Source organism: Carcharhinus amblyrhynchos, chromosome 10 (assembly GCF_965287045.1).
Source record: "Carcharhinus amblyrhynchos chromosome 10, sCarAmb.v2.hapA, whole genome shotgun sequence".
In the NCBI taxonomy this organism is placed as follows: Eukaryota; Metazoa; Chordata; class Chondrichthyes; order Carcharhiniformes; family Carcharhinidae; genus Carcharhinus; species Carcharhinus amblyrhynchos.
In genome coordinates, this window is record NC_137333.1 from 77,256,165 (window position 1) to 77,274,715 (window position 18,551).

The following is an 18,551-nucleotide window of genomic DNA, read 5'->3' on the forward strand; positions in this document are numbered from 1 at the left end:
TAGCGTGGATAGAGGATTGGTTGTCAAATAGGAGGCAGAGAGTGGGGGTCAACGGGTGCTATTCGGATTGGCGGATGGTGACTAGTGGAGTGCCCCAGGGGTCGGTGCTGGGGCCTTAGCTTTTTACCATTTATATAGATGATCTGGAGGAGGGAACCGAGCGTAGGGTGTCGAAATTTGCTGATGACACCAAGATTGGGAGAACGGCAAATTGTGCGGAGGGTGTGGAGAGTCTGAAGAAGGATCTAGATAGGCTGGGCAAATGGGCCAGGAAATGGCAAATGGAATTTAATGTTGGCAAGTGTGAGGTGGTCTACTTTGGTAGGAAGAATGGTAGGAAGGACTATTACTTACGGGGCGAAAAACTGCAGCAGGCGGCGGTGCAGAGGGACCTCGGGGTCCTTGTGCATGAGTCGCAAAAACCCAGCTTGCAGGTGCAGCAGGTGGTCAGGAAGGCGAATGGGATGCTGGCCTTCATAGCGAGGGGGATTGAATATAAAAGTAGGGAGGTCTTGCTGCAGCTGTATAGGGCATTGGTGAGGCCGCAGCTGGAGTACTGTGTGCAGTTTTGGGCACCGCACCTGCGCAAAGATATTTTGGCCTTGGAGGGAGTGCAGAGGAGGTTTACTAGGCTGATACCGGAGTTGAGGGGGTTGAGCTATGAGGAGAGGCTAAATAAACTAGGCTTGTACTCGTTAGAGTTTAGAAGAATGAGAGGAGATCTCATTGAGACATATAAGATGATGAATGGGATGGATAGGATAGAGGTGGAGAGACTCTTCCCGCTCAAAAAAGACAGTAGGACTAGGGGGCACAGCCTCAAGATAAAGGGGGAGGCGGTTTAGAACGGAGTTGAGGAGGAACTTCTTCACTCAAAGGGTGGTGAATCTCTGGAATTCTCTGCCCGTTGAAGTGGTGGAGGCTGCCTCGCTAAATATTTTTAAGACGCGGGTTGATGGGTTCTTGATAAGAGAGGGGATTAAGGGTTATGGGGAGAGGGCGGGAAAGTGGAACTGAGCCACAACAGATCAGCCATGATCTTATTGAATGGCGGGGCAGGCTTGAAGGGCTAGATGGCCTACTCCTGCTCCTATTTCTTATGTTCTTATGTCATTGCCTGGCACTTGTACGGTGTCAATGATACTTGCTACTTATCATCCCACACCTGAACACTGTCCTGGTATTTCTGCACTTGGAGTCTGAGGAGTCACAAATGGGGCAGTAAATTTATGGGTGGCATGCTGGCAGTAGTCAGCACTCACAGCGCCAGAGATCTGGGTTTGATTCCGGCCTCAGGTCACTGTGTGGAGTCTGCACATTCTCCCTGTGTCTGTGTGGGTTTCCTCCGGTTTCCTCTCTCAATTCAAGGATGTGCAGTATAGATTAATTGACTGTGCTAAGTTGCCCCTTAGTAGCCCAAGATCTGTAGGTTAGGGGGGTTAGCGGGGTAGGTACATAGGATTAGGGGTATAGACCCTGGGTAAGATGCTGTGATAGAGAGTCAGTGCAGTTTCAATGAACCAAAATGTCTCCTTCTGCACTGTAGGATTCTAGAAAACATCCCTGTTTCTCACCTTATGATAGGAGGGAGGTCTTTGGAGGAAGCAGCTGGAGACGGTTGGTCCTGGATACTACTCAAGGAACTTCAGCAGTGGTGTCCTGAAACTGAGATGATTGACCTCCAAGAACTTCCTTTGTGCCAGGTATGATTCCAACCAGTAGAGAGGTTATCCATCTGTTCCCCACTCACCACCCCTTGCTGCCTTGACGTCAAGGGCAGTCACTCTCACTCCATCTCTCCTAAATTCAGCTTTTTTTGTCCATGTTTGAACCAAGGCTGCAATGAGGTGAGGAGCTGAGTGGCCCCCACTAATCAACAGTCACTGGCTGGATTTGATTTTTCTCTTTCTTGGGTACAAGACATACCTGGTAGAATTCCAATTGCTGGGTAGGCCAGTGTTGTAGCCGTACTAGAACAGCTTGGCAAGGAGTGCGGCTATTTCTGGAGGACAAGTCTTCAGTACAATTGCTGGAATATTGTCTGGACCAACAGCCTTTGCAATATCCAGTGCCTTCAGCTGTTTCTTCATATCATGTGGAGCAAATCGAATTGGTTGAAATCTGACATCTGTGATGCTGGAGACCTCTGGAAGAGACCAAGATACATCTTCCATGTCTGCTTAACGGTGGTTGTAAATGCTTCAGCACTTCTGTATTTACATATCAATTACTAAGAAAATGTCCTTCGTTAAAAATTTCATGACTATCACATCTCTATTTTAATTAAAGCAATGTTACCTTTGCATCTGAAGCCGAGCATGGTAAACGAAACGATGGCTGTAATTTCACAATGCACTGGAGCATTTGGCAGCTACTACAAGGTACCAGTAATTAGCGAATGCTTTGCGCAACACCTCCGAGATTGGCAAGCATGATCTCGACCTTCTGCTCGCTTGCCAATTCAATTCATCATGTTGCTCTCACGCTTGCATTTCAGTCTCCCACCCGCTGGAATGTTCCGATGAAACCTTACACTAGCTTGAGGTACAGGATCTCAGCTTCTGATTAGACATCACTACAGCCTCCGGACTCACACGGATTTCACCAACTTCGGAACATAAATACTGTCCTCCATTTTGTATCCCCCCCACCCAGTACCAGCTTTCGTCTCCTCCTCAGGTTTTGTTTTCAGACAGCACCGAGCCTTATTCTGCTATTAATACCTACTCTGGCCCAATGCTTTGTTTCTTTACTGCTAGTATTACTACTCTTTGCCTTTTATTCCAAGACATCTTTGTCACTTAAATCTCCCTTGCCTCTACCCTATCCCAGAGCTTTCTTTTCCCCCCACCTTCAACAAAGCCTGTCACATTTCTACCACTCCAGTTCTGAAGACTTCACATCTGACTCGGAACACTAACTCCATTTTTCTTGCCATGTGGCTAAGCTTTTTCAGCATTTTCTCTTTTAATTTCAGATCTCCAGCGTCCACGGGAAGACTTAATTTCTTGCACTTGACCTTTCAGACCTACTTAAAGTGCGCGGTCACCTGGACTTGCTACAATTTTTATTGGAGTCAATGTTTTAACTCCTGGCCTCAGCAAATAAAATGATCAGTTCAATAAAGGAATTGATGGTTTGTAGAAAATTCCCCTTAACTGGCCTCTGTCTGCTACAGCGCGAAGGTGCTGGCCAGTGCCCAACAGCAAAGAAAAGGGAATAAACAGAAAAAAACATAATTAAATATTTAATGAGAACCCTCCACTTTATAGAGAGATAGAAAAAAATCCTAACAAATTATTGCTGAAGGAAGGACACTTACACTTGGGGGAGGTAGGGGGAGACAGAATGGAGCTACTCCCATGAAGTAGTACCTCTAATATAGAAAAACAGCCCAAAGTGCTTCAAAGACTCATTCAGAAAAGAAATGGGGCTGTGGATAGTTCCCAAGAGAGGAGATCCCATAGCATAGACCATAGAATGGACCAACGTTGCGTACAACCTGACCCAAGGTGAGCTTTTAACTACATATCCACACTCCTTTACCAAAACTGCCTACTACCGCCTCTGTAAACGGGCCATCTTCATCCAACCCTTGCTCAACTGCCATTAAAACCCTCGCCCATGTCCCTAGGCCCACTATTCAAATGATTCCCTGGCCAGTTTCCCACCTTCTTCCTTCCATAGTTCATCGAAAAGCTTGCTCTGCCGTACAAGATTGCCCTATTCTCAATTTTGGCCTCTTTCTCACCCTCATTTTCATTGTTCCATCAATGGCAGTTCTGTCTTTCACCTGCCTGGGCCCCAGCTCCAGCATTCTTGGTGACAGCCAATCTGCCTCTATCTCCTCCTTGAAGATGCTGTTCTGCAATTACCTCTTTGACCTGGTTACCAATCCTGCTTGGGCAGGCAGTGAATAGCAGAATGCCACAGGGATCAGTGCTGTGGCCGCTTCTATTCAAAATCTATACTAATTACTCTCTGCCTCTTTGTCTAAGTTATGAATCTAAACTGGCTCAGGATATCAAATTAGATTAGAAGTTAGGCTGTGGGGTGGACACAGATGCTGTCTGTTCGCTTAACCTGTCTACAAGATGGCAGGTAGAATGTGAAATAATTCGCTTTGGGCAAAAGTTAAAAAAAATTCTTTTTTCTTAACTGTGGAAAGGGCTGATATTCAAAGGCGAGCTCATACAAGGAACGTAAAAAAGTTAGTGTGTAGGTGTACAAGCAATTAGAAAGGCAAACAGCATGTTAGCTTTTATTGCAAGGGAGTTGGAGTGCAGGACTAAATAAGTCTAACTACAATTTTATAGGGCTTTGGTGAAACCACATCTGGAATACTGCACGCAGTTTTAGTCTTGTATTTAAGAAAGGATATATCTGCATTGGTGACAGTACAGAATAGTTCACCATACTGGTCCCAGAGATGAGGGTGTTTCCTATGGTGGGAGGCTGAGTTAAATTTATTTTGTATCCTCTGGAGTTGAGAAGAATGAGTGATTACACTGAAATATTGTGAGGCAGTTTATAGGGTAGACACAGATTGCTTCTCTTGCTTGTGGAGTCTAAAACACAGGGGTACAGCCTCTGGATAAGGGGCTGATCATTTAGAACTGGGATCAGGAAAAACCTCTTCACTCAAAGGGTTGCAAACGTTTGGAATTCTCTATTTCAGAGACTCGTGGACAACTCCAACGTTGAGGGGAGTCCAAAACTACAGGGCATTGGTTTAAAGGTGAGAGGGGAAAGTTGCCCAAGGGGCAACTTTCTCCACAGTGCGTAGTACACATTTGGAATGAGCTGCCAGGTGGTGGCAGAGGCGGGTACACTTACAACATTTAAAATATATTTGGACAGGTGCATGGACAGGAAAGGTTTAGAGGGATATGGGTCAAATGCAGGCAAATGAGACTAGTTCAGTTTCAGACTGGTTGGCAGGGATTAGTTGGACCAAAGGTTTTGTTTCCGTGCTGTTTATCTCTGTGACTCTTAAGGCAGGGACAGACTGATTTTTTGGTCTCAGGGAATCAAGGAATATAGGAAGCTGGCAGGAATGGGGAGTTGAAAACTGAAGATCAGCCAGGACTAAGATTGGACAATCATAGAATCCCACAGTGCAGGAGGCCATATAGTGCATCGAGCCTGCAACGACCACAATCTCAGCAAGGCCCTATCCCCATAACCGCAATATTTGCTCTAGATAGTGTCAGGGAGACTAAGGGGCAATTTAGCACGGCCATCACATCTTTGGAGGAAACCGGGGCACCCAGAGAAAACCCACAAAGACACAGAGGGAATGTACAAGTGCCACACAGACAGTGACCCAAGCCAGGAATCAAACCTGAGTCCCTGGTGCTGTGAGGCAGCAGTGCCACCTTGATTGCCTCACCATTCAATACAGTCTCAATGGCTGTATGGTTTACCCCTTTTCCCTTATAAAGTACCTCGTGACATTAAAAGGTAATTTGTACTGCCACATAGGATCAGAGAGGTGGAAATAGGCAATTTCGTGAGGGGAATTAAATCCAAGGAAAGTTTTAAATTGGGAGCTGGAATCAATATCAGTCAGGAAGGATAAGAGGCGGGAGTGACACGGGATTGGGACTGAGGAGAGAACACCAACATCCTGAGTTTTGGTTGAGCCTGCCAGCAGCAAACTGGAAAGCTCAAGTCTGGAGATACTGATTGATATCTTCCACAACCAAATCTCGCAACTTAAAAAAAAATGCAAGAAATTAAACATACGAACAGGGAGAAAAACATGCAAACTGCTCTGCATGTCACAGGCAAATGTCACCAATTGGCTAAACAAATAAAAGCAAATTTGATTCGATCACAGTTACTCAGACATGAACAGTATTGCCTATATGGTGCATCCGCATCAATCGTAAGACACAGGAGCAGAATTAGGCCACTCGGCCCATTGAGTCTGCTCCGCCATTCAATCGTGGCTGATATTTTTCTCATTCCCATTCTCCTGTCTTTTCTCCATAACTCCTGAATCCCCTTATTAATCAAGAACCTACCTGTCTTGAAAGACACTCAATGACCTGGTCTCACAGACTTCTGCAGCAGATTTCCACAGATTCACCAATTTCCGGCTCAAGAAATTCCTTCTCATCTCTGTTTTAAAGGATCGTCCTTTTAGCCTGAGGTTGCGCCCTCTGGTTCTAGTTTTTCCTACTAGTGGAAACATCCTCTCCAAGTCTACTCTATCCAGGCTTTGCAGTATCCTGTAAGCTTCAATCATCCTTCTAAACCCTAACAAGTACAGACCCAGAGTCCTCAACCGTTCCTCATACAACAAACTCTTCATTCGAGAGATCACTCGTGAGCGTCCTCCGAACCCTTTCCAAAGCCAGCACATCCTTCCTTAGATACGGGGCCCAAAACTGCTCGCAATACTCCAGAGGCTTTTTGAGACCAAAGGCCTTTCTCTGCAAATTCTTTTTTTTCAAAAATGAGTAATGAAGTTGATCAGAAACAAGCTAGTTCGAGGTAAATATCTGAGGAACAATAGTCATCACAGAATACTGCTGAAGAGATGACTAGAAACAGAGTCAATACAAAGACTAGAATACACTTTGAATCAAGGAAAAAAAAACACAAAGAAAAAGGAGCAAGATTGGTCATGAGGTTCATGGAAAAATTGACATTGGACTGTAGAACAGCAAAAAGTAAGTTGCAAAGGTGACTAAGCATCTTGTATTTAAAAATAAACTCACTGTCAGTGTCCAGACACAAGATAAATGAAGTCAGAAACTAATTAAAGCTGAAATGGGGGAAACTGTGAAAGGTCTTGTAATATCAAATGTATTAAGACAAACTAATTATTCTTTTGAATGAATTTTTAAAAAATATATTTCTGAAGTGTATCTGTACAAGTAGTATTGACAAGAGGAGGAGAAGCTTTGTAAATCTGTGAAGAATAATTTTAATATACACAATTAGCAATGGTCTCATTACACAGCAGGATATCTGATCAAGTAGGGTGCGACCAGGCAGGGCACGCCAGGGGAAGATGAGGGAGGAAATGCTCAAGGTCCATGAAATTATATTCTGGGTTCTATCAATTGTGAATCATAAGAATTATACAGAGCAGTAGAGGCCCTTCAGCCCACTGAGTCTGCACCCACATTAGAAACACCTGAACTTCCACCTATTCCCATCTACCAGCACTTGGCCCATTGCCCTGAATGTTATGATGTACCCAGTGTTCATCCAAGTAGACAGCCCCTCCTTTACCACCTTCCTAGGCAGCGCACTCCAGACTGTCACCACCCTTTGGGTAAAGAATTTTTCTCACATTTCTTCCTAAACATGCCCTCCCGTGACTGACCCTTCAACTAAGGGGAAAGAGCTGCTCCTTATCCACTCGGTCCAAGTCTCTCATAATCTTGCACACCTTGATTAGGTCACCCTTTTCTCTGCTCCAACAAAAACAAGCTTACACAACGTCTTATCATAAACTTAAATGTTCCATCCCAAGCAGCAGCTGCACTCGGAGGCAAGTATCCCTTATGCTTTTTGCACCATCCTACTAACATGCCTTTCCACTTTCAGAGATCTGTGGACTAATGTGCTAAGGTCCCTTTGTTCCACAGAACTTCCTAGTGTCCTACCATTCATTGAAAACTGCCTTGTCAAATTACTCCTTCTAAAGTGTATCACCTCACACTTTAGGGTTAAATTCCATTTAACACTTATCTGCCAATTTGACCATTCCATCTATGTCTTTTTGTAGCCCAAGACACTCACTGCTAACCACCTGTCCAATCTTTGTCATCCACAAATTTACTAATCCTAACTCCCACATCATCATCAATATCATTTATATAAATGACAAATAATAGGGGCCCGACACGGATTCCTGTGGACGCTGGCTTCCAATCCTTCTGTCATCGCCCTCAGTGTCCTACGACTGAACCAATTCTGAATCTACTCTATCAAATTACCCTGTACCCCATGTGGATTTATCTTCTTTACAAGTCTCCCGTGCGGAATCTTGTCAAAGACTTTGCTGTAATTCATATTTACAACAATCGACCACGCTACCCTTGTCTACACAGCTGGTCACTTCCTCAAAAAATTCAATCAAATTTGTTAGGCATGACCTCCGTCTGATGAAGCCAGAAGGTATGAGAAGGGTGGGAATGAGAAAAAATGTATAGTGCCAATTAACAAGGCAAAACTAAGCAGCGTAATCATGGGCCAGTTAGCTTCACATCTACAGCAAATAAAATAAGTTTCAATTAAGGATGAAATCACCATTTAACAAGATAAAAAAAACAGATAATTCCAAATTGGACAATTGAGTTTACAACCTGCATAAAATTTGGAAGGATACAGACCTATAAAGATGCCAACTGGAAAATGTGATAGGTACAGACAGAACTGCACAAATTAGATTATTGGAATCAGTTCTTGTATAAGTAAATTGAACTGGAATCAGTTTTTGTAGAAATAAATGGAAATACAAAGAAAGACTAAAAAAATGTTTTATTAGGGCAAGAAATCATGGTAGAATAAAACAGGGGCGACAAAAGCAAACTATTTTCCAGTAGTTAAGGAATTACAATGAGTTAGAAGCCGAACTACGTCAATATCAGACTGGCTGGCTGGAAGAAAAATGGGTTAAAAGCAAATGGGAACAAGGGTGGGTAAAATAATCAGAGCCATTTCCTTTTGTGGAGAATAGTGAATTGGACAAGCTAAATGGGAATTAAGAAACTGGGGGCAAAATAAAAACTAATCAATAAACAGGGAGGTGAATTCATTTAAAATTGGGAAAGAAAGGAAACTTGGAAAATAAGCACTTTTAAAAAAAAAAAGGATCAAATACTAAGCCCAATGGAAAAAATTTAAGTTAAGTTGAGATGCACAAACTTTCATAAGGTCACAGTTGAGTCTGAAATTTAAAATTCTAATCATTTTCCTTAAATCCTTTCATGCCTTTGCCTCTCACTGTCTCTGTAACCTGCAGTCCTACAACCCAAGAATTCTTCAGTCATCCAGCTATTGCCTCCTGTTCATACCTAACATTGATGATTATGCCTTCAGCCATCTTGAGTTCTGTGTTCTGGGAAATCTTGCCCTTAGCCTTGAGGGAAGAGACTTACTTCAAATCCAGCAGTATAGTCTAGTCAGTCATTGGTAGAAAGCAGTTTCCACTGGGGAGGGAGAACACTTTGCAGGTAGCTGCAAACTGTGTAGCTAAGGGGGGGGGGATTGGAAGCTACGAATCAGAAAAAGGACCCACAAGAGTTGAAGTCTTAAAGCTACAAAAGGGATGTATGTAGAACAAAGTTGGCTCAACTAAAATCTCAAAAGATGTCATGACTCAAGAGACCAGCTTCAAGGAGTGCCAACCATTATGTCAAGAACAAAGAGAAGAAATTGAACATGGGAACCATGGGCATCTCATCCACGAGTCGCGTCTTGGGGAAGCTCCAGGAAAGCATGACAGGGATGGCACTTGGACCCACTCCTTTCTCCAAGAAAATCTACCTTTACCTGACCTACCAAGAGACAATTGCACTTTAGAAGTCAGAAGACCAGAGATGCTTAGTAATCAAGAGAGAAGAATTTCTACTTGGAAACACGATGTACACAATGATAGTTCTTTTGATGTAGTGGCCCTATCACTCACTGCTCATGTCTATTTATCACCAAATTAACGCACATAATCGCAACACCAACTCAGTACTGAGGTCCAGCCAATTTATATCTTTAAGCTGACCTGTAATTTTGCATCTGTTCTTGCTTTCTGAATAAATGTTAATGAGTCAAATAATTTACAAAAGGTTTCCAAAAAATATTCCCATTGCAGGATTACCACCAGTTCCTGCTCCCTTTCATCAGATGTGGAGACAGCCATTTGGAGCGTGCGTTAAGGGATTCCCCCCCCACCCCCAATTGCAATCGTGCCCAGCCGGAAGCAAATTTTGCACTAAATCATTACTGATAACCAGTCTCAGTTTTGAGCCTCAAAAGATTTCCAAAATTAAATCACCTTGCTGCTTTAAACGCTGCAAAAATGTTGTCTGCATAACAACTGTCTTTCAACAACTGCCTCCCCACCCCCACTTACATCCATCTCCTTTAACTTGATCCTTCAGGATCTTAAGGGTCAGTTATTCATTCAGTCCGCCAAGCTTTCACTGTCACATCAGTGTACCAGAATTCACCAAATTAATCAATCCATCCATTCCAACCTTAAGAGAATCAGAGAACTCCCAGTGTAGAAGGAAGCCATTCTGCTCATTGAGCCTGTACAGGCTCAATCGCACCCAGGCCCTATCCCCGTAACCCCACATATTTACCCTGCTAATCCCCCTGACACTAGGGGCAATTTACCATGGCTGATCCACCTAAACCGCACATCAGGGCTCAGGTCCAACGTTGGCTTGTGTGTGTGAGCATAGCACTGGAACCCACTACCACAATGTAAATTAAATCGGTGAGAAGACGATTTGCATTTCCAACGAACAGCGCAGAAACTGCACCAAACGAAACGATGCAGCCACACACAGGCAGTGAAACAGAGCCAGAAAGGCCCAAGGCACTCAGCACGGATCTTGTTCTGCAAGGATACACTGATTGGGAACAGACACAGAAACATGGCATTTTACTCAAGGGGTTTTTTTTAAGTCAACTGCACAAAGCACATCATTCTGGGTGCTTCTTTTGATCTGCCACTCTGCACGGGGATGTCAGAGCCACATGTAGGCTTAACAGTCAATACCATGGTTACAATTTCTCCAGCTTGGCTCAAACCATACCTCTCGTGAAGGTCTTCAACACAAGTAGGAAAGTTAAATGGTAGTATTGTAACACTGTCCACCAAAATACAAGTGGTACCGACTACACTTGGTAGCTGCTCCCCGGACTTCCTCCACTGACACGGTGACTTAAACATCAAACTATGTTTGAAGGTCAACAGCAAAAGATTAGGAATATCAAACTGTCACTTCCCTTGTGACATCCTTCACATACCACTCACACACATCATGTTTCTCAGAGTTCCCCTTACAAAGCCCTGAACAGGAAAATCCACTGTTGATGAAATGTGCATGTATGCTTCGAGCATTTTAAAAACAAACTGCTGTCTTGTTCAAACTGCATCGGGTCTCCCAGTAATCACACTGTGCACCTTGTTTCCTTGCTTGGAATTCAGAGATTTCAATGTTTGATTTTGACAAGATAGGTACAGCTTAAGGGTTCATTCTAATTCACCCATTCAGAAATCAAAAATATATTACACATACTTACTCAACCTTGGTGAATTGTTGAAGGAATAACAGTGAGGAGAGTATGACCTTGCTTTTAATGAAATCCATACTGATTACCCTTTTATTATATTTTCAGTTTCTCAAGACAGAATTTTACAGCCCCTCCCACCAGCCGGATCTTCCAGTTCCTCTGAAGTCTATGGACATTTGAATACTCGCCATGTGTGACAGTCCCACCCCAGTGAGGGTAAAATTCCACCCTACATGTTTTACTGTTACATTTTTGCATGAAAATTCCATCATCTTTCCTACTACTGGCATTAAGCTTAGAGTAGAACGAATACATAATAGGATCTAACGTGATCCATTGCTGTACGGTTTGTGGTTAGCATTGCTGCTTCACAGCAACCGGAACCCGGGTTCGATTCCTGGCTTGGATCACTGTCTGCACGAGTCTGCATGTTCTCCCTGGATCTGTGTGGGTTTCCTCCATAAGAACATAAGAAATAGGAGCAGGAGTAGGTCATCTAGCCCTTCGAGCCTGCCCCGCCATTCAATAAGATCATGGCTGATCTGAAGTGGCTCAGTTCCACTTTCCCGCCTTCTCCCCATAACCCTTAATCCCCTTGCCTATCAAAAACCTATCAACCCGCGTCTTAAATATATTTAGCGAGGCAGCCTCCACCACTTCAACGGACAGAGAATTCCAGAGATTCACCACCCTTTGAGTGAAGAAGTTCCTCCTCAACTCTGTTCTAAACTGCGCCCACCCCCCCCCAATCTTGAGGCTGTGCCCTCTAGTCCTACTGTCCTTTCTGAGCGGGAAGAGCCTCTCCACCTCTATCCTATCCATCCCATTCATCATCTTATACGTCTCAATGAGATCTCCCCTCATTCTTCTAAACTCTAACGAGTACAAGCCTAGTTTATTCAGCCTCTCCTCATAGCTCAACCCCCTCAACTCCGGTATCAGCCTAGTAAACCTCCTCTGCACTCCCTCCAAGGCCAAAATATCCTTGCGTAAGTATCCTCCAACAGTCCAGAAGACGTGCTGGTTAGGTGCGCTGGCTAAGGTAAATCCTCCCTCAATGTAACCAAACAGACGCCCAAGTGTGGCAACTAGGTGATTTTCACAGTAACTTCATTGCAGTGTTAATGTAAGCCAACTTGACACTAATAAAACAAACAAATTTTTCTTTCACATAGACCATTACGGAACAGGCTCTCAACTGCAGTGTACATAGAATCCCTACAGTGCAGAAGGAATTAAGCCCTATCTACATATCCCCATATATTTACCCTGCTAATCCCCGACACATAACTACCATGCTCAAATTTCCACACATCTCAAAACTCCTCGGTGGCAAATTCCCCACCATTATCTGTCAGGAATTTTGTTGGTATTCCTAATCCTGTTCCCACTCATTTCTCCATGACCTCATTGACAATAGACTGTTTGTCCTTGCCATGTATTACAGTGGATATGTTAAAACTGGTCACCATATCTATACAGTGTAACAAAAAGAACCTCTATCTTTGTCCCATACTTTGTCACTGCATCGTTACATTCCCTGGCTTGAGGCAAGCTCACAGCTGGTGGTGGGTGTCGTTTTATATTTTATTCAGATTTCACACTGAGCTGTGACTTGGTCAATAAAAGGTTGTCACATTCTTAGTCAAGCACTCCAGCATCTTGCAATAAAGCATCCAGTTTTTGTGGCACTAAATGTGCCAGCTGACTTTTTAACTTCCAAATTCCTTCTCTTTGTCCATCAAGTTCTTATTCCCAGAACGTAACAAAACATGTGAATTCTTTGATGAGAAATTGCTGATTCCCCTAATGGCAGGCAGTGATAGTCAGACTGAGTCAAATGTAGCTCCACAGTCTTCCTAAATTCAATCACTCCGTCATTCTTCATGTTATCTGTGCATTTTTCATTGAAGATTGCTTAGCAATAGAAGAATGACACGCGAAATCCACATCTGTACTGTTGAAAAGGCTGATCACAGTAAGCAGTCTCAACACCGGGTTAAAGTCCGACAGGTTTATCTGGTAGCACAAGCCACAAGCTTTTGGAGCACTGCCCCTTCATCAGGTCAGGGAATTGTGTTCACAAACAGGGCATATGTAGACAAACTCAATTTACAAGATAATGTTTGGAATGCGAGTCTTTACAGGTAATCAAATCTTAAAATGTATAGACAATGCGAGTGGAGAGAGGGTTAAGCACAGGTAAAGAGATGTGTATTGTCTCCAGCCAGGACAGTTAGTGAGATTTTGTAAGCCCAGGCAAATCGTGATGGTTTCAGATAGTGTGACATGATCCCAAGATCCCGGTTGAGGCCGTCCTCATGTGTGCGGAACTTGGCTATCTCAGGCTGATCAAAAGGCTGATCCCAGCTATCCTGCAAGGAGGGGGGGGACTATCCTTTTGGAGAATGCTAGAATGTTGTCATCTCCAAACCTAAAGCGCGTAGACCTTTTTTACTCCTTGACCTTCCGCCAATCTGCTTCACCAGATATTAGTTAAGCCAGTCCACCCTTAACTATGGATGCGCAATCGCTATCTAAAACTGTACACAGTTAAATTAATCAGCCATTGAAATACTCATCACTGGATTCAAATTCTCAGTAACAAAAATACTTTCTTCTGGGCTGTCCTGCTCATCATTTTCAGTGTTGAGTAAAAATGCATTTCACTTGATTCTCTCTCTCTCTCTCTCTGTGGCTCACATTGAGTAATGATACACTAATAGCATTAAATAACCATTCCCCATGAATTTCTCAGGTTTTAAGCACCTGTAGTTATCTTCGCAGATCCACTTTTTCTCTTGACTCTCAAATTAGATAAAAGTATGGCCACCTTCAGACAGCTTATAAATAAACCCAACTTTGTATTGAAATCTACATTTAACGTTCTGTCAATCTCAAAGCTCAGACACCTTTGAATTCACTATTCTTTGCTTTATAACTGAGTTCCCTGTATTCAATACGAAAGTAGCTGGAAATGATTGTCCTCCTAGAAGATTTTTTAGGGCAACAATCATTTGGTTTAAACGGGAACCCTTACATTGCAGTGGAACCCAGAGCACGGGTAAAATACTGTCAGAGAACTGATGCAGACTTAAAGGGCTCAGTGGCCTCCTTCTTCACTGCAAGGATTCTAGGAAGCCAATGTTTCTATGAATACTAAAAGTCTGTTGACAAGAAAAACACGTGCACAATCAAGCAATCAAAACACGAATACTGACTCTGGGATGTCAAGTTCAAATTGCTTCAGTTTCTTATAACATCTGTCAAAGTCCCTGATATATTCTTCCATGATTAGATCATCTGTTCTATTACATCCAGCAAAGGCTGACCAAGATTCATTTGCTTCCACTGAGCCTGTAGGACCAGTTTATCCAAGAACTGTAACAGAAGGTCCAATCCCGCTTTGTCATCCAAATCATTTACATTCCATTCTGAAAACACTTTACTCCTTATTATATTCTCTGCCAGTAACGATAAAAGCCACAGCCAAACCTTGCTTCTTTTTGTGTCACAAAGTAACATGTACCCACATCTCAGTTTTTCATTGCTCACGTCTCCTGCCTGTGAGAAAATTGGTGGATAATCGAAACTTGATATTTTGCATAGTCCTTCTACCATCCTTTGTCTTAATTTTCTCAGAAACAGTAAATTCTGTCTTTTATAAATTAGAGGCAAAAACCTTCTTTTACAGCAACCAACCATCCACATTTAATGTTCATCCTCTGTGACCATCTTAATTCCAATAATAGTACCTTACTTGTCTTTTACCTGAAGGAAGTTTATTCTCAGAACAGCTCAGCATGGCAACAATCTGCTTCCCCACACCCAAATGTTCAAGTATATCCTTTTGGAGGTTAAGCCAATGATCACCACCTGTCTTTAACAATGCAATTGGCTTAACAATTGCCAAAGGGTGCAATTATTGATACATTGATAATTGCGTCTTTGCAACTTATTTTGTTACTTAGCTTTGAGACATTAGCAAACATACATCCTGTCTCTTTATCCAAGTCATTGATTATAAATTGTAAGAGGCCCCAGCAGAGATCCATGCGGGCACTCCACTCATCGCATCCTACCAACACAAAAAAGACCCATTTAACTCTGCTTCCTGTTGGCTCCTGTTCGTCTCACCTGATGAAGGAGCAGCGTTCCAAAAGCTCATGATTCCAAATAAACCTGGTGTTGCGAGACTTCTTATTGCGCCCACCCCGCTCCAATACCAGCATCCAAAGTATGCTGGGTTGGGATCTTGCTTTAAGGCAGTGTCTTAGGAATTGCTTCTATGTATCTCAGTCCCATCACAGCACCTTAATTCACAGTATTTATATCTGGAACAAACAGAATCACTCAAGATCTCACATTAAATGATCTGATAGATTAGACTGAACTGAAATTAATTTGTAATTATTTTTATATAAAGTAGGTACCTGTTGAATGCAAATTATATAAACTTAATCTTGTTTTCGTCTTCACCACATTTGTGTAATCAATAAGGCTTAAATGATCAAATTGTGTTGTACATAAATGTATTATTGGGATGAATCATGAATTTTGTTAAGTTATAAAGTTGGCATCCCTCAAGTGTCAAATACTGTAATACAGCTTTAAGAAAAAATACATTGATTGAACTAAAGTAATAGCTATAGCACATTTGGGCTTCAGCAAGTCTAGCTTTGCTCCAGGTATACAGTACATTCTGCAAAGCTACAGAAATATGGGTGCAGCACAGAGATCTTTGCACTTGCCATGGGTTAGCATTTGTCCCAGGAGATTTTCCCTCATCTGGTGTGAGCCACTGTTTATTTTAAGTTGTTAATCCTGAAGATGATGTTCTTTTCAAGTTAGCTGTTCACTGTTTGGGCTCCTTGTGAATGGCTGATCTTGTCCTTCCTCACAACTCGGACCTCTGACATTAGAGATTAATCTGTGAGTCTCTCTCATTGCTCCATCACTTGCACGTTTCCCTGTGTCTCAGCAACTAGGATTTGTCATCATGTTCTGACCAGCATAGTGCACAATTTGGTCACTAATTCCACAGACTTGGCTGGAGGAAATCTGCAGTGTAGTGCACTTAATAGGAGAACACTTGTCAGATGTAGGACACTGCTAAGAAGTTAGCATTTAACATCGGACATTGTCGGTTGAGACGTCGCCGTAAGAATCCAGTATTTAAGATTTGTGGATCCAGCATACACAGAATAGCCAGGACTAAGGGAATTGTCGTGAGTGGCAGAGAACACTTAGCAGACAACGGTTCAGGTGGACTGGAAGCTGAGAGTTGGAAAAAAGGATCCGTTGAAGTTTTAAAACTGCAAAGGGATTTATAAGTTAAGCTAAAATCTCAAAGGCTGCTGAGTCAAGAGGCCAGGTTCAAAGAACCCAGAAGGGAAGACCTCACGAGTTCCGTGACCTGGCAGGAAAGGCAAACTGACAAAGTTGTGAACTTGCATTTCGTGCCATGCCTCGACTGAGGAAATGTTTGATATCAATCTTTATGGTCCAATAAACCTCGTTAGTTTGCATGCCAAATTAGTGATTACCCTTTTTGTCAATATGGTTGTCACTCAATAAGGATGTTCTTACTATGGGGTTTATTATCAAGTCCTAATCCCTATGAAAACAGAAAATGCTAAATAAACTCAGCTGGGCTGGCAGCATCTGTGGAGAGAGAAACATAACTTACCCCCAATCCTTATAGTTGGTTTCCTCTCCCCGCTTTAGTTTCATGGGTCTGTTTGTTTAGCTAAAGGGTATTGTGCTCTTAATATTCAAGTCAGAAATTTACCTCATTCCAACACTTTGGTTCTGCTGCTTTTCACTCCATCCAGACAACGAAAGTCCCAGGACATTTTCCCTCGTCTGGTGTGAGCTGCTGTTTCTTTTAAGTTGTTAATCCTCAAGATGCCGTTCTTTTCAAGTTAGCTGTTCACTGTTTAGGCTCCTTGTGAACGGCTGATCTTGTCTTTCCTTGTACTCGGACCTCTGACACTCCAGATTAATCTTGGGAGTCTATATCATTGCATTTTCCCTTGTGTCTCAGCAACTAGGATTTGTCATCACGTTCTAGATGTAGCCTGACCAGCATACTGCACAATTTTATCACTAATTCCACAGACTTGGCAATTCAGCGCAAAATTAAAATGGATTTGTTGAATGCCACTTTGCATTTGATAGGCAAATTGGACATCAAGTCATTTTAAGTGCGCAAATTTCCTGTCTGTCATGGAAATTATGGCAGGCAGGGAGGCTACGCAAATGTCCATTGGCCTCTGGCGAGAATTTCCAGCCTTGGGACAAGCACGGCTGGAAAATTCCACCCCAAGTCTCACAGCTCTCACATTTTCAAGATTTATCTCAACGCTGTATACACAGAACATTCATCATCCATTTTTCCTTCGTAAGTAGTTATTTATATTTCCTGGGATACCATTATTATGACAAAGAATGAGTCCCATTTGGCCTATTCAGTCCATGCTGGCTCTCTGTGGGGGCAACCTAGTCAATTCCTGGCCCCAGCTCTTTTTCTGTAGCCCTGCAAGATTTTCCCCCCCTCAAGTGCCTATTCCAATTTCTTGTTGAAATCCTTCCTTGCCTCCATTTCCAGCAGCCTCAAGGACAGCAAATTCCAGGTCATTACCACTCACTGTGTAAAACAAGTTCTTCACTTATCTTTTCCACTAATCCTTGTACCAGCAGATAATGTCTGATTACATTGCATTAAATTTAATCTGACATTGTTCTGCCTCCACACATTTTAGAAATGGCAAGCTGCATCTGAGTTTGGCATTTCCCCCAACTTTAACAATTTATATTGATTTTTAATCCATGTCAATACTTATAAATTAACAGCTGCTGTCCCAAAGCCAAACTTTAAAGCGTGCATTCAGTCCTGCCATTGACCCTGGCGTAACTCCTCTTTACCATGTTTTCTACCCATCAGCCAGTTTTTTTTATTCTCCATGTCAAATATCCCTACAGCGTTGAACTTGTGGGATTTTAACTGCTGTGACCTAAACTCAAAACTAACCTGGATTGACAGGGTGAAAACTTTCGCAATCTACTGGTTGAGAGTCATGGTGAAATCAGCTTGGACAGTTTTCACACAGTTGCGAGGAAGTATGGACATACAGCAAAACTGTTCCCCTTTCTGTACTCTTCACCAGCTGGAAGTTGTGTGGGGGAAATGATTACCATGCTGGTATAGTACAGGGTGCTAGATAGAGTGAACATTACACAGCCGGCACAGTGGTTAGCACTGCTGCCTCACTGCGCAAGCGGCC

General features: G+C 42.8%; 1 protein-coding gene across 3 annotated transcripts in view; it reads right to left on the reverse strand.

The window, feature by feature from the left end:
* The window catches only part of LOC145349088 (high affinity cationic amino acid transporter 1-like), an 85,493-nt gene that overhangs the window by 64,852 nt on the left and 2,090 nt on the right, over positions 1 to 18,551 (reverse strand). The window contains exon 1 of one of the 3 annotated variants that reach the window (XM_080197417.1): positions 1,575 to 1,654. The exons of the other annotated variants lie outside the window; for them this stretch is intronic. The gene's annotated coding sequence lies outside the window, so the exon portion shown is untranslated. Of the gene's footprint in view, positions 1 to 1,574; positions 1,655 to 18,551 lie in introns of those variants that run through there. 3 annotated transcript variants of the gene reach the window in all.